This window comes from Cylas formicarius, unplaced genomic scaffold (genome assembly GCF_029955315.1).
Source record: "Cylas formicarius isolate icCylForm1 unplaced genomic scaffold, icCylForm1.1 PGA_scaffold_10__41_contigs__length_53128322, whole genome shotgun sequence".
Lineage (NCBI taxonomy): Eukaryota > Metazoa > Arthropoda > Insecta > Coleoptera > Brentidae > Cylas > Cylas formicarius.
In genome coordinates, this window is record NW_026844214.1 from 21,471,700 (window position 1) to 21,485,212 (window position 13,513).

General features: G+C 33.6%; 1 protein-coding gene and 1 long non-coding RNA gene across 2 annotated transcripts in view; one reads left to right on the forward strand and one right to left on the reverse strand.

The window, feature by feature from the left end:
• The window catches only part of LOC132700937 (nephrin), a 746,572-nt gene that overhangs the window by 193,231 nt on the left and 539,828 nt on the right, over nt 1-13,513 (reverse strand). The gene's annotated exons all lie outside the window — the stretch shown is intronic.
• On the forward strand, nt 8,155-9,759 carry LOC132708222 (uncharacterized). Its single transcript, XR_009619879.1, has 2 exons — nt 8,155-8,292; nt 9,542-9,759. It is a non-coding gene; the product is annotated as an uncharacterized LOC132708222 (long non-coding RNA).

The window sequence follows — 13,513 nt, forward strand, 5'->3', positions numbered from 1 at the left end:
GGCGAAATGCAGGAACATATAAGCTATCTAGAATTCCTGACTGCATTTTTTGCTATAAAATACTTTGCCAAGAGCATTTCTAATTGTAATATTTATGCAGGATAGATAATACCACAATAAAAGAAGGCATTAATCGAATGGGTTCCGTTCGTTATCCTAAACTTAACTCAGCATGAAAAATATAGCAATGGTGTGAAAAAAGGGAAATTTATGTATATGCATCGTATATTAAACCTCAGGATAATATTGAGGCAGACAAGGAATCTAGGCAGTTGGAAACTGAAACCGAGTGGGAGTTAAATAATGACGCATTTCAAAAAATGACCCGTCAATTTAATAGGGCCGATATTGACTTATTTGCTTCAAGAATTAATAAAATACGTAAATGGTTTATTTCTTGGCTGAGAGATCCAGAAAGTTATGCGGTAGATGCATTTACAATTAACTGGTCAACTTTTTATATTTATGCATTCCCACTTTTCTCGATCATATTACATTGTTTGCATAAGAGAATTGAAGATAAAGCAACGGCCATTTTCGTTGTATTGCTTGTTAGTAAATTAATTCATTTTACTCTTATGATAGGCTCCTCACCCATTATGGGAAAGGATTAAGTTGGTAGCAGAAGTCTTATCCGGCAAGCATTGCAGTTAGGCGGAGTACCTGACACATCACTGAATATTTGTATGGCTTCCATTACCAGTGGTACCATTAAGCAGTATAATCCCTATTTAAAACTTTGGTGATAGTTTTGCAAGCCAGAAAATCTAAATGTATTTTCAGTATCTGTACCAGATGCCTTAACATTTTTGACATTGTTTTTTAATAAAGGCGCTTCTTACGGGACCTGGAATTCATACAGATGTGGAATAGCTCAAAGAGCAGGGTTATATTTTGCTAATGATTTTAGCCTAAAAAGATTTTTTAAGGGGGTCTTTAATCCAGATACAGCTTTACTTGTGACCCGTCTAATATCCTTAACTACATAAAAACATTCCACGGAGGCTCAAAATATCTTATTTTGTTCATCTGAACAGTGTCCTTTTCATTGTAATTAATACGTGAATAAATGAAATTATTATTATTAATAACATTTCCTTACAAAAAAGGTAACTTATAAGTTAGCAGCACTATTAGCGTTTAGTACTGGACAAAGGGTCAGACGTTGGCTAGTATTGAAATCTCTAATATAGAAATAGTTGACGATGGCGTCAACATTTAAATCCCTAAACAACTCAAACGTCTGGTTTAAATGGATTACAGCCAACTCTAGTTTTGCTATTTTATAAGGCAGATTCTTCATTATGTGTGACTAGGCGTTTAATGGAATATTTAAAGAAAACGCAAAAATTAAGAAACTCCAAGTGCAATTCACTATTTACTACTTTTAAAAAGCCTTTTAAAAATGCCATTCACATTCCATATTTACTGCCCATAGTATAAGGCATGCATCCATATCCGCCGCTGCTCGTAAGGGAGCAAGTATGGATATAATTAGGCTGGCAGCAGGATGGAGTGAAAAGTCAAAAACATTTGCTAATTTCGATCAACGCCGTTTGTTATAAAAGTCAAATTTTGCCGAGGCTGTTCTGGGCTCCTAATCTCTAATTACTCTTTAGATTTATTTCGGTTTACGTTGGAAAGGTAGCCTTTTGTTTATTGTTGAACAATCGTTTATTACCATGATTTTGTGATAATTTCGTTTCTTCCAGGAATAGACTACATATTTATAATTGTTGCAAATTTCTTTAAACATCTACGTTTTACTTAATTATGAAGACGAGGCGTAATATAGTTAACAGATTAAACGAACTTACCTCTAGTGAAGTTCGATCTGAATTATATGAAGTCTCGACGAAATAATTAAGTCCCTCCCAACCCATTACGCTAGGCATACAATTATAAATATTTGGTTTGCTTTAAAAGAATGAGGTAAGATGCCGGGATGACGGACCGATGGGAGCGGAGTGCAGGGAACAAAAAAAAATCGATATCTTTAAAATGCGTGTAGTTTGAACACGAAGTCTAAGGTACTACGTTTTACTTAATTACTTCGACGAGGCTTCATATAATTTAGATCGAACTTCACTACAGGTAAGTTCGTTTGATCTGTTAATTATTCAACAAGTGCGGTAAACGGCATTTAACTCACGAGTTTATTTGACACGAGCGGAGCGAATGAGTTAAAAATTTTACCGAACGTGTTGCATACTATACTTTTTCTACGACCGTTAATTTTTGGGTACATTTTCGCAAAACACGAATACATTCACTGACATGACAGTCAGAATTGAAAAACGTCAAAATTCAAGCCGTGGGGTAAAATTTCCAAAAACCGTGCGGTAATATCCCGGAAATGTCCGTAGTCACCCGGATCCGTGGGAAATGAAACTGACGCGGTGACACTTTCCGCAAGCTAGATGGGTGTATAATTAGATATTCTGCAAGGGAGTAGAAAAAACTAATAATGTATTCCGCCACAATTTTGTTCGTAAACACAGTAATACATAAATGTTTTATTACTTGGATATTGGCCAATATTGATTTAGAAGATTATAAGTTATACAGAAATCGGCAAAACTCCGTTTCAAGGATAATCGTTTGTTTTTTTTTTGTTAAAGCCGAAAAAACTGAACGATAATCTTTATAAGCAAAAGTTTATAAGGGTTAATTTCAGCTAAAAATTTTAAGTTAAGAACTTTCTTGTATGACACTGCCGCATGTATTGTAAAAAGTTACCGTTATACACGGTATCTCATGTCATGTGTTCAATGTCTCTACGCTAGTTTCCTTGAGGTTTACCTATATAATAGATACCTTGATTATTTTGAAAATTGTACTATTATTTTAATCACTGCACCATTTTAATCCTTTTTTGACTAGCGACGATAGCAATCGCAATTGCAATTGTAAATAAACATTTTCAATTCAGTTCTTTCATTTACAAAATTTAAATATTTAAAATTTTCCGCAATGTTAAATTCTTTATAGTTTAACTCAGAAGATCTATTTTTATGTAATTTGCTTTTTTTTATTGATACTTAGTTTGATATTTAGCACATTGACACATTTTTTAGGTATGATGAAAAGTTATTTCGAGATATTCATTAGTTTCTTAAACGCATATGAAATTTGCCGAAGTTTGGCCGAAATTACTGGAGATTTCAAACATTTTAAAAATTTAAATTATTATCAGAACGTAAACATTGAAAATGCCTAGTGACATCTTGTCCAAACATCTGGAATATTCATCGAGTTTCAACAAACGAATGGATGATATATCTGAACTTCTCATCACATTCAAATATAAGCGACAATCTCTGCTCTGGCAGAGGGAAAAAATAAAATGTAGTAATATGTAATTATTGCAAACCTTTTCCCAATAGACGATTATTCTATTGTGCCTCATATCAAGCACCATACAATTATCAAAAACAACTTCGTAGTCTAATAGAGGTGGAAATGCCACATTTCGCTTACAATGAATATTACTTGTCATATTTCAAATGAAGGAACGCAAGATGGCCGATAGAGAAACAATTCAGAAAAAATCAGATGAAGCGGCTAAATTGCTGTAGCTATGTTGGTCGAGTTAAATAAAATCACCCCCACATGGATAGGACCAACGCCAATTTTCATTTAGTTTCCAAAATTACACTAAAACGATATGACTTCAGAATCATTTGTTTATTATATATCATTTTTATCCAACTCTCTGATAAAACAGAGTGTATGGTAATAACGGCATTTAGTGACGATCGACTTAAAAGTTTAACAAAAGTATTGCACACTATATTTTTTCCACCTTGGAAATATATTTCAATGTGTATTTTTCAATGTATTCGTATTAACTGACGAACTTCAAAATTCAAGTAATAATTCTGAAAACATTCGATTGCTCCCAAACATGATGATTTGCTGCAATAACATTTTTGTACGATAACACTTAGAAATAAAAAATATGTTCTGTTTCGAGATAAAAGTACACTTGATTGATATGGCTAGGATGGACCTCTTTCTAGGAAAATGGATGTCAAAAATACAGTGCTATTGATTCATCAAAAAATTGAAACCTAGGCGTTGAATCCGATAGGTTTGTCATTTCTCATTTGTTGGGTCACTAGCACAGGATTTTTATGGAAAATGAAATAACATTAAACGTCTAACGTAATAACGTCTCAAACACAGTTTCACTATTCTAATATTTTGAGATGCACGAAGAATCTAGGAGCGATTCTTCCTAGTTCGATCTTCAGCAACATTAATTCCGTATAGTAACTGCCAAAAGAATTTATTGAAATTCATCATCTCAGGGTCATCTGTAAATCAAGAACGTCGTAACTATTTATATTTCATACAAACAAGTCAGGCATTTTTAATTCCCATCATGACTCCCGCTATTTTGTAAATGAAGAAAAAAGGACTTTTTGGACTGTAGGCTATAAAGCAACAATGTACGACAATATTCGTTACCCAAGCTAAAAAAAACTAAAAAAAAGAAAACCCAACAAAACATTTTTTTCATTCTGGAATATAACAAAAAATAACATCACAAAAGTGTGGAGACTGTAATTTTTAAACAAAATTTTGTTTCTTACGGTTTCTTATTCTGATACGTATCGGCAGTAACTTTCAAAGGTAAGTGGTGCTAAAAAAGAAGCGAGGGACTGCGAACCATGGAAGTCGGTCTGGAGACATTTTGAGAAAGGGATATCATATTCTCGGACACCGAAAAAACAGGTTAGATTGTTTCAATTCAAGATTGCGGCAGAAGCGGCTGTTGGAACATTTTAGACAAAGTCAAAAACTGCATTGTGTCAAACCAATTTTTTTCACTTATTTGTAAACATCTTTTGAAAATTACTTGAAGATGCACACGCAAATCAAAGGTTTAAACCAGTCAAAGGAAACTGATCGCGTAAATACTGGAAATCAGTACTTTTCAATTTTATCAAAAATAAAAACGATAGTAGAAAGTCGGAATAGAGCACCTCCTATCTCGCAGTTAGCACACTATAAAATTTGTTATTGCAGATTTTATTCAATTTCTGGGTTTTACAAAATATCAAATTGGGTTGATTAGTTTGAGTTTGTGCTCCAACAAAAAGTAACCAATCGATGATCAGTAATTTAAATATTTCGCTATTCACGCATACGATTAATGATGTAGAGTCGTTAATGCCAAGGTTTTGGTAGCTCGAGAAGATTTCAAATATAAGGCATTTGGCAGCAGATGACAATCTTTCAGAACGACGTTTCACTGAATCTGTAAAATGATTGGAAAATGGGTCGTTTCAAGTAAATTTGTTTTGTTGAGACGATGATTTTCAAAAACAAGGAGATTCCTTTAGTATGCCATAGAAAAGATTTCAATCGTTAGAAAAAAGATTTCAAAGAAATCAAAATCAGTTTTTAAAATACGAGGAATTTATCGATGAGTACGTTGTTGCTAATGACGGTTTTCCTCGGCAGTCTTGCTCTTTTTCGATACTCCACAACTGTTGTTGTGTAACTTCTCAATCATGAGAGAAGCCGTACTCGCGGAAAAATAGCGACACTAACGCATCTCGACATGAGGAGCGTAACTAACAGGATTGCTTTCGCAATCTCGTCGCTGCGCGAGGCGACTGCTCCGCGCTACGCGCTACGGAGTCTACAAAGCCGCTTCGCGGCTTCTTGTCCTAGGAGAAGGCATTGTTTTTCTATCGTGCTCCTGCGGACCACAATGGAACTTTCGCAAAATGTAATTTTAGTATGCATGCATATCACACCTAGCCGGAACTAAAAATTATTGCAAATTTTGGTAAATATATAACAAATTATACTAGTAATCGAGATTTTCATTGATATTTTTTCAAATAACCTACGCTACCTGATTGATGGATAAATACAAAAATTGTAGCAAAGATATAAGTCGATGCGGTCTATCCGTAAATACCAGAAAATTCCCCAGCCCCCTCCACTTAAATATAATTAATTATTTGTTTTAAATTTGCAACCCCATACAAAAACCGTTCCCGACGACAAACGGTATAACTTGTGGAAATCCTTTTGACATCCTTTTATAGAGGCAGAACCAAAGTATTTAACTTGTATATTTCAAATTCTCAAAATTATAATTAAATAAGATATAAAACATTCAAAATTGATCATTGATTTTTAAGCCGATTTTTCCATTTCAAATGAGATTTTAAGGTTATTTCTGAATCTATATTGATCCGACAAAGTTGAAATTTTTATAGAAGATGCACATCAACATAGTCTATTCGCACATACTACAATGTCAACCCCAACCCCCCATTTTCGGTTAATATTTGCAAATTATTATTTTCATATTTATCATGTTTTTCTTCACTAATTTTAGATTTTTAATTTTTGAAGATATATACATTTCTCCGAGCAAATTGAAATTTTCACCAAAGTTAGAAGTCAATGAGATCTATTACTAAATACCATAAAGTCTACCTCCAGCCCCCTCCATCATTAGTTATAATTCTCAATTTATAATTATCATGGATATCATGATACTCCTCAAAAATTCCCATTTTCATTTTTTTTTATAACTACGTTGCTTTGAAAAGATTGAATTTTTTTCGAAGATGGAGGTCAATGAGCTCTATCCATAGAAATTATAAAGTCCTCTCCAGCACTCACCATTTAATTATAAATAATAATTAATACAATTTTTTCTTAAATTGCAGTCTCCTACAAAAACCGTTCCCGACAAAAAGCCATACAACTTGAGAAAAATCTTTTAATATCATTAAATAGAGAAAAGACTAAAGTATATAACGTATAAATTTCAAATTCTTAAAACTATAAATAACGGACATAAAAAACATTTTATCAAAAAGATCCGTTTTTTGTCGAAATTTTGTCCTGCGGAAGGACTAAGGAGCTTATAATTAAACAACTGACTATTTTTTTTGAAAACCCCCCCGACCTCCTATCTTCATGCCAAATTTCAGCCGGATCGGTAAACATCGACCTTGATCCAAAATTTTCATGTGGTCGTGATTTTTCCCAAAAATTTAGGTTTTAAATTTTTTAAAATACCTACGTTGCTCCCAGAAGGTTGAAATTTTTATGGAACCTGGAGGTCAATGAGGTCTTCCCGCATATACCATAAAGTCAACCCCAGCCCGGTCGATTTAATTGTAATTAAGCATTTTTTAAAAATTTGCAGCGTCTTACAAAAACCGTACCCTACGGCAAACGGTACAACTTGCGTGAAACTTTTTGGTATTGTTGGATAGAGGAAGGACGTAGGTATATAACATATAGATTTGAATTTCTCACATTTTAAAATAAGCGGGATATAAATCATAAATTACGGACCATCGATTTTTGAGCTGGTATTTCAGCCCAAAATGTGATTTCGAGGTAATGTCCCAAAAGCTTGCAAAATATTGGATAAAGGGGTTTCTGAGGATCAGAAATCAAAATCGGCAACTATTTTTTGAAAATGTTGACATTTCATGACGAATTATGATTTTATTGATTGTTTTTTCCAAATATCTCGCGCACCCTGTATAGTAGACGAAAGCTCTAAATCCGAAAATTGTAGCTCTCGATACAGTTCGTAACACGTTTTAAACCAAATTTTCCTATCTTTTACAGTTTTTCATTTATAGCTAATATTTTATACACGAAAACGGCAGTTTTCACGGTACAAATTTTGCCCATAATCGAGACACCCTGTACATAATCGGAAAAATTACGGAAATGGAGATTAAAACCCTGAATCTCCCACGTTCCGTGGTAGATGAAGTTTGCATGGTAGTTGGTAGTTGAATAACATATGATGTTTGATTTTTTTGTTTATTATTATTATTAGTAATATGTTGTGGCGTAGAAAAATGTACAAAACACATCCAATTCTTTCCCTCCAAAGGTTTCTTTTTCCTTTTTCCATTATTCAGATTCATCGGGTGGTTGTATCGGCAACTATGTTGCTTGCTAATTTTTTTTGTCATTATCATTATTATCATTATCATTTTGGCAAGTATTTATTTTTAACGATATTCATTACCGAAAAATGTATGTAATCACCCAATTTACCTTTCGAATTTTGCAAGTTTTAGTTACATTATGAAGCCATTACGGTTAGTTATATATATGCATACTAATTGAAGGGCCTATAAAAAATGTTTCGTTTGGACTAAAAGCTTATAGAATTTACGGAAACATAATGATGTTCAGAGCTGCAAGCTTGCTGCTGTTTTTAGTAATTGCATTGCTTTGCTGCGGAAGAGCAGTTTTTGCTGAAGAATGTATTCGACACGCTAATGAGTGAGTTTTCGCTTAACTAGTATTTTAAATTTAATCTATCCAATTCGATAATATTTTGCTCAAATTGGATGTCTCTGCAAACGGACTAGCAGTATATATCTTCAAAACACTATAGTATATTCCGCGACGTTTTTGTTTGTGAACACAGTAACGTGTACATGATTCATTACATGGATATAATAATAACAATATTTATTTCACAACAAAGTAACACGAAAGTATAACAAAATTTAACCGTCTGGTTGCAAAGAAGGAGTTGAAAATATTTACAAAAAGTTCAAGTTCGACCTCTAAACTCTAGACACTGAAAGTAATATTCAGATAATTACATATTATGTCCGATCCATAACAAACAATGAATGAAAAAGTTTTCTAGAGTTGGAAATAAAAGAAAACGTACCAAATAAAATAGAAAACAAACAAATCCCGCTCTGGGCAAGCTCGCAAGTTTTATCTTAAGCATTTTAATTTTTCCGAACCTTGATTGTACATAGACATTATAAGAAATCTCAAAAAATCAACTTCTATGGAAGTTGCTGTTTTGCGTTGCGATTCTGCTTCTACATTGTTACGACCGTGGTTAATAAATACCTAATAGCGTTGCGTGCTAACTGCTTGTTGAGCGTACGACTTATGTCGATTGTAACATGTTTTAACTGTAATTTCTAAACTTAGTGTTTGGTGTGTGTCTGCTTAGATAGTTCTCAAATTATTCAAATTTCGTTGTAATATTGAATCTGAAGGAAAATATAAATTTGGAGAAAAATACAGAGTAAAAAAAAACTGATTTTTGCTGCGAACTGAAATTGCTTGCGAATGCGAGTTTGTCTGGGTATTGTTGGTCTGGTATAGGTCGATACGTCAAAATTTTCCGAGTCCAATATTGCCCAACATTCTAATAAGGTGTGTATGAAATCTAGCATCGCTTTGGGAAGTAATTATTGAAACATACTGTTAAATTAAACAGTTTAGATATTTTAAGTATGATGACAACTTATTTCGAGATATTCAATTTGTTTGTTGAACCCTAAGACGTTTGACCACTTGCCATTTTAATCATATGAATAATTCACATTGTTTTTAGTGGGTAAGCATTGAGGAGGTATCTTGGCAAAGTGTCTGCGAGATCCATAGGGGATCAACATTCCAATGATATAACCGAATAATTTTTCATTACATTCGCTCTTTCCGTTGATCACTATGAGGAAAAATATTTCAGGAATTGCAACATTTTTTACTTTTTTTTCAGTGCACTCACGGATTCCAAGCTAGGCGAGACTGTCACTAAGGTGGAGTAGGAAAGCAAGCGTGTTATATTTTCCAAAGATACTTCCAAATACTACTGTAATACTATTTACAAATCTTCTAGATTCCTCCTGCGTCTCATCAACACCAGCGCAGGAGAAATCCAGAAGATTTGTAAACAATAAGTGCATTTAAAATGTAAAATAAAAAACTGCTTCGAAATTTTTGTTTTCATTATGTAATTTCATAACAAATCGTGGTTTTTCTGCAATTATAGCGCCATGTATGCAAAGAGAAAAAAGAGAACTTCAGACAAAACCTGACGTTTTTGTGGAACAGAGTGGGAATCTATAATAAAAAATGCCCAATACCAAGTGAATATTTAAAGGTATTTTTGTTGCTTTTGAATTTGTTAACAATAAATTTGATAAAAAAACTAATAAATATGTCGCATATTAACTGTCTTTCGCCGCACCTGCAATATTTCGACTTGTTTTTAGAGGTATTTATTACTGGAAAACTTATGATACCAAAAAATTTACAATTTGTATTTTGTAAATTTTAGATATATAATAAAAACATAACCTTAATTTTTTATATGTGCATACTAATTGGACAGCCTATAAAATATGTTTTATTTGGACTAAGACTAGGCTAAAATTAGAACTTACTTAGACATGAAGAAGTTTAGAGCTGCAAGCTTACCCGATCACACACGATACACCGATATGGCGCGCGCAAAATCTTATTTTTTCCACGTCAGTTTGTGAGCTACTTCGAACATTTGCTGGATATAATCGGACGCGTTTGAATTTTGAAGCTTTTCTGACGGCAGTTATGTACAATGATTTAGCATTTTGCCACGATGGTACTATGAAGAGACCGTGAGATTTACATTGGCAGCTCTTCGGATGCGAACCTATAAAGTCTTAGTTTAAGTAATATGAAAGGATTCTTGTTCTACCTGATGCTGCAGAAACGCTTAATTTTCGATTGAATTTTTGAAAATAAAGTTTTTAAAAAGTCATCTCGTCCTCGCTTGAACATAATTCGGTCGTGTTATGTACTCGTATTGTTATATTAAATATTTAACCCAAAGCTAATGGTCCCAAAAAACGTATATAACAAACTCGTGACTCAAATTCCGATTACCATATTTGTTGCATAAAATACTATTATCTATCAATTCTGAAACATTTTAGTAAAATTATATGTTGCTGCAAACGGATTAGCGAAGTATACCTTTAAAACTAATAATGTCACCATTTATTAATAGTATTTTCGTCGACATATTCTCAGATTTTGTTACTCTAAGATGTTCCTCGGGTATTTTCTTATCGAGTCTGCCCGATATACTTCTTGGAATATAATTTTTTTCCCTTCAATTTTGGTGCCACTTTTATAACCTGCTGCTTTTTTAAGAACGAAACAAATTCAACTTTTAGAAGTGCTTTTCATTCATTTTTTGGCATTTTTAAAAAGCACACATCATTAATATATTTTTCCAGAATAGCAAGGCTCAAAGCTTCGTTAAAAAGCTTTAATACGCTTTGTAAGCAACCTAAATCTTCCGAACATTTCAGCCCGAAAATTATTATTTTATTTTGCCCATTTCTTCTTTCAGAATTTGTTAGTTTGGACTCGATTTCAGAATTTTTTTGTTTAAGGATCTTGATCTTCAATTTTGGCAAGGAGTTTCTAGTTTTCTATGATTATTTTCTCAGATATAGTTGTCGTAATGCTAGTTTTAGTTTGTACCTTAGTTCTTAGTTGTTTGACGACAAGTTCTCGGTGCAATAAATCACTTTCTAAATTGTCGACCATTGGTGCAAACTGCGGTTTTTATAATATAATAATGTAATTAATAATCCTTCTATCAAGTCGTATAGACAGTAAAGCAATATCGGTATAAGTTTCCACTCACTCGCACCACTCCAGCTGCGTTAAAATAGCACTATTCTGGGACGAGAATATAAACACGTCTTGTCGCCAGCGATATACAAATGTAATTTGACAAAACAAATTTACGGAGCCTTAGAAATGATATAATCGGTAGGTAAACTTTAAACACCCGGTAAACGCTAAGATAATTCGCGATATGAATTCCGAAAGTATTCTAGCCAAAAATGTTTAAACAGTGCAGTCATTAAAGTAATCTAAGAAATCTATAATGAAATTTTTTTTAAGTCGAGAAATTAAATAATGGGCGGAGCAACGAGGAATTTATGCGAAAAGAAGTTCCATTTTTGTTCTTTTTTGTATTGATACTTGATTTGATATTTAGCACAATAACTGTTTCCACACATTGACACATTATTAATTGTGATGAGAAATTATTTTGAGATATTCGTTAGGTTTTTGAACTGCATTTGAAATTCGCCAAAGTTTCGCCAAGTACTCGCTGGAGATTTCAAACATTTTAAAAATTTAAATTATTTTCAGAGCGTAAACATTCTCCTCGTCACATTTTCCATCAGCGAACTATATTTTAGGTATTATTACATTTTTTTTGGTGCACTCATCGAGAGAGAAAAAATAAATGTTATGTAAAATGTGAAATAAAGGAGTGGTATGAAATTATTGTTTTCATTAATTGTTTAAGAAATTAATGTTTCGGCTTAATTATTGGAAACTTTTTCTTCTATTGTGCCCCACAAATTATCATTAAAGAGACCAAAAAAATTAAATTACCAAATGCTCTAGCCACGTTAGAGAAGCTAAATAAAATCGCCCAACATGGATTTGACCAACGCCATCGCCATCGCTGGTGATAATGTACAAGGTGTTTTCTTTGCTGCGTAAAAAGTGTAGAACATTCAATTTACACAATAAGACTAAAACGATGTGAAACTCTCTAGTTCTGATAAAAAAGGATGTTTGACAATAATGCAACAGTAAGCAAATAGTGCATAATGCAACAAGTGTGGTATCCGACATTTGAGTCGAGAGTTCATTTGGTTAGTTTTGTTTCTGACGTGCCTGCTAAAGTCCGATGTCGGGATTACTGATTATGATTTTACTTTGGCAGCCAAGTTCACCGGCTGGCTAGAGATAATTGCGAGCTGCCATCTCACCTAGTATCTGCTAGCATCTATTTTTTTTTCTCTTAAAGAGGTACTGGTGTTCAAAAGGGGGAATGCGAGGCTAACATAGCACAGAAGTGGTCGTGTGATCAATTAAAATGCGTCAAAATGGGCGCCACTATCTGTAAAATCTTTACCTCACCGATTACTAGATACTTTCGAAAACTGAGAGTTGCTCGCAACGAATCATTCCAAAAGGAAAATTTCGTAATCGTATACGGCTTTCCTTGGTAACAACCTTCTGGTTTGACCTGGGTTCTGGTGAGTCTCTGTGTCAGTCACACTTTGAAAACTATTTTAAAGTCTCTGTACATACGGGAAAAAATAAATGAGGGTAACGAATCCGGTTCTATAATATCAATAATCAGGTACTTGAATAGCCGAGGAAGCCTGCCTGCACTAGCTACCATTGTCGGGGAAACCATAGAGACAACAAATAAACACAGAATGACGGATAAAACGAGAAAATTCGGTATCATGTCAAGATAGTATAGGTCTGTATTATTCAAGGAAAAACAAATGTGAAAAATTGGTGTTGATAATACTTTCACGCTAAGACAGGTTTTGTCTATACAATACTGTGCCTGTAGGGCAACTATAATATCCAATAATCTAAGATCAAGAGTGCGGAAACCATCATTTTAACATCGGAACACATAGATTTGTCCTCTGTCACATTTTAGTGCTCAGAGAGAGATTCTTAGCTACTGTGGGTACAACTTTTCCCAATAGAAACTCAAAACTAGGTGTTAACCAAAAATTTCGGCCTTCTGTGAATTCAAATGGTCGCTAAGGGGAGGGAGGAGGGAGTCGTGCCATTTAAGACAACGAAGTTTCCAGATGTTTTGGTTAAAGGCAGCGGCTTTGCATCGTCCAAAATACTTTACTCTGAT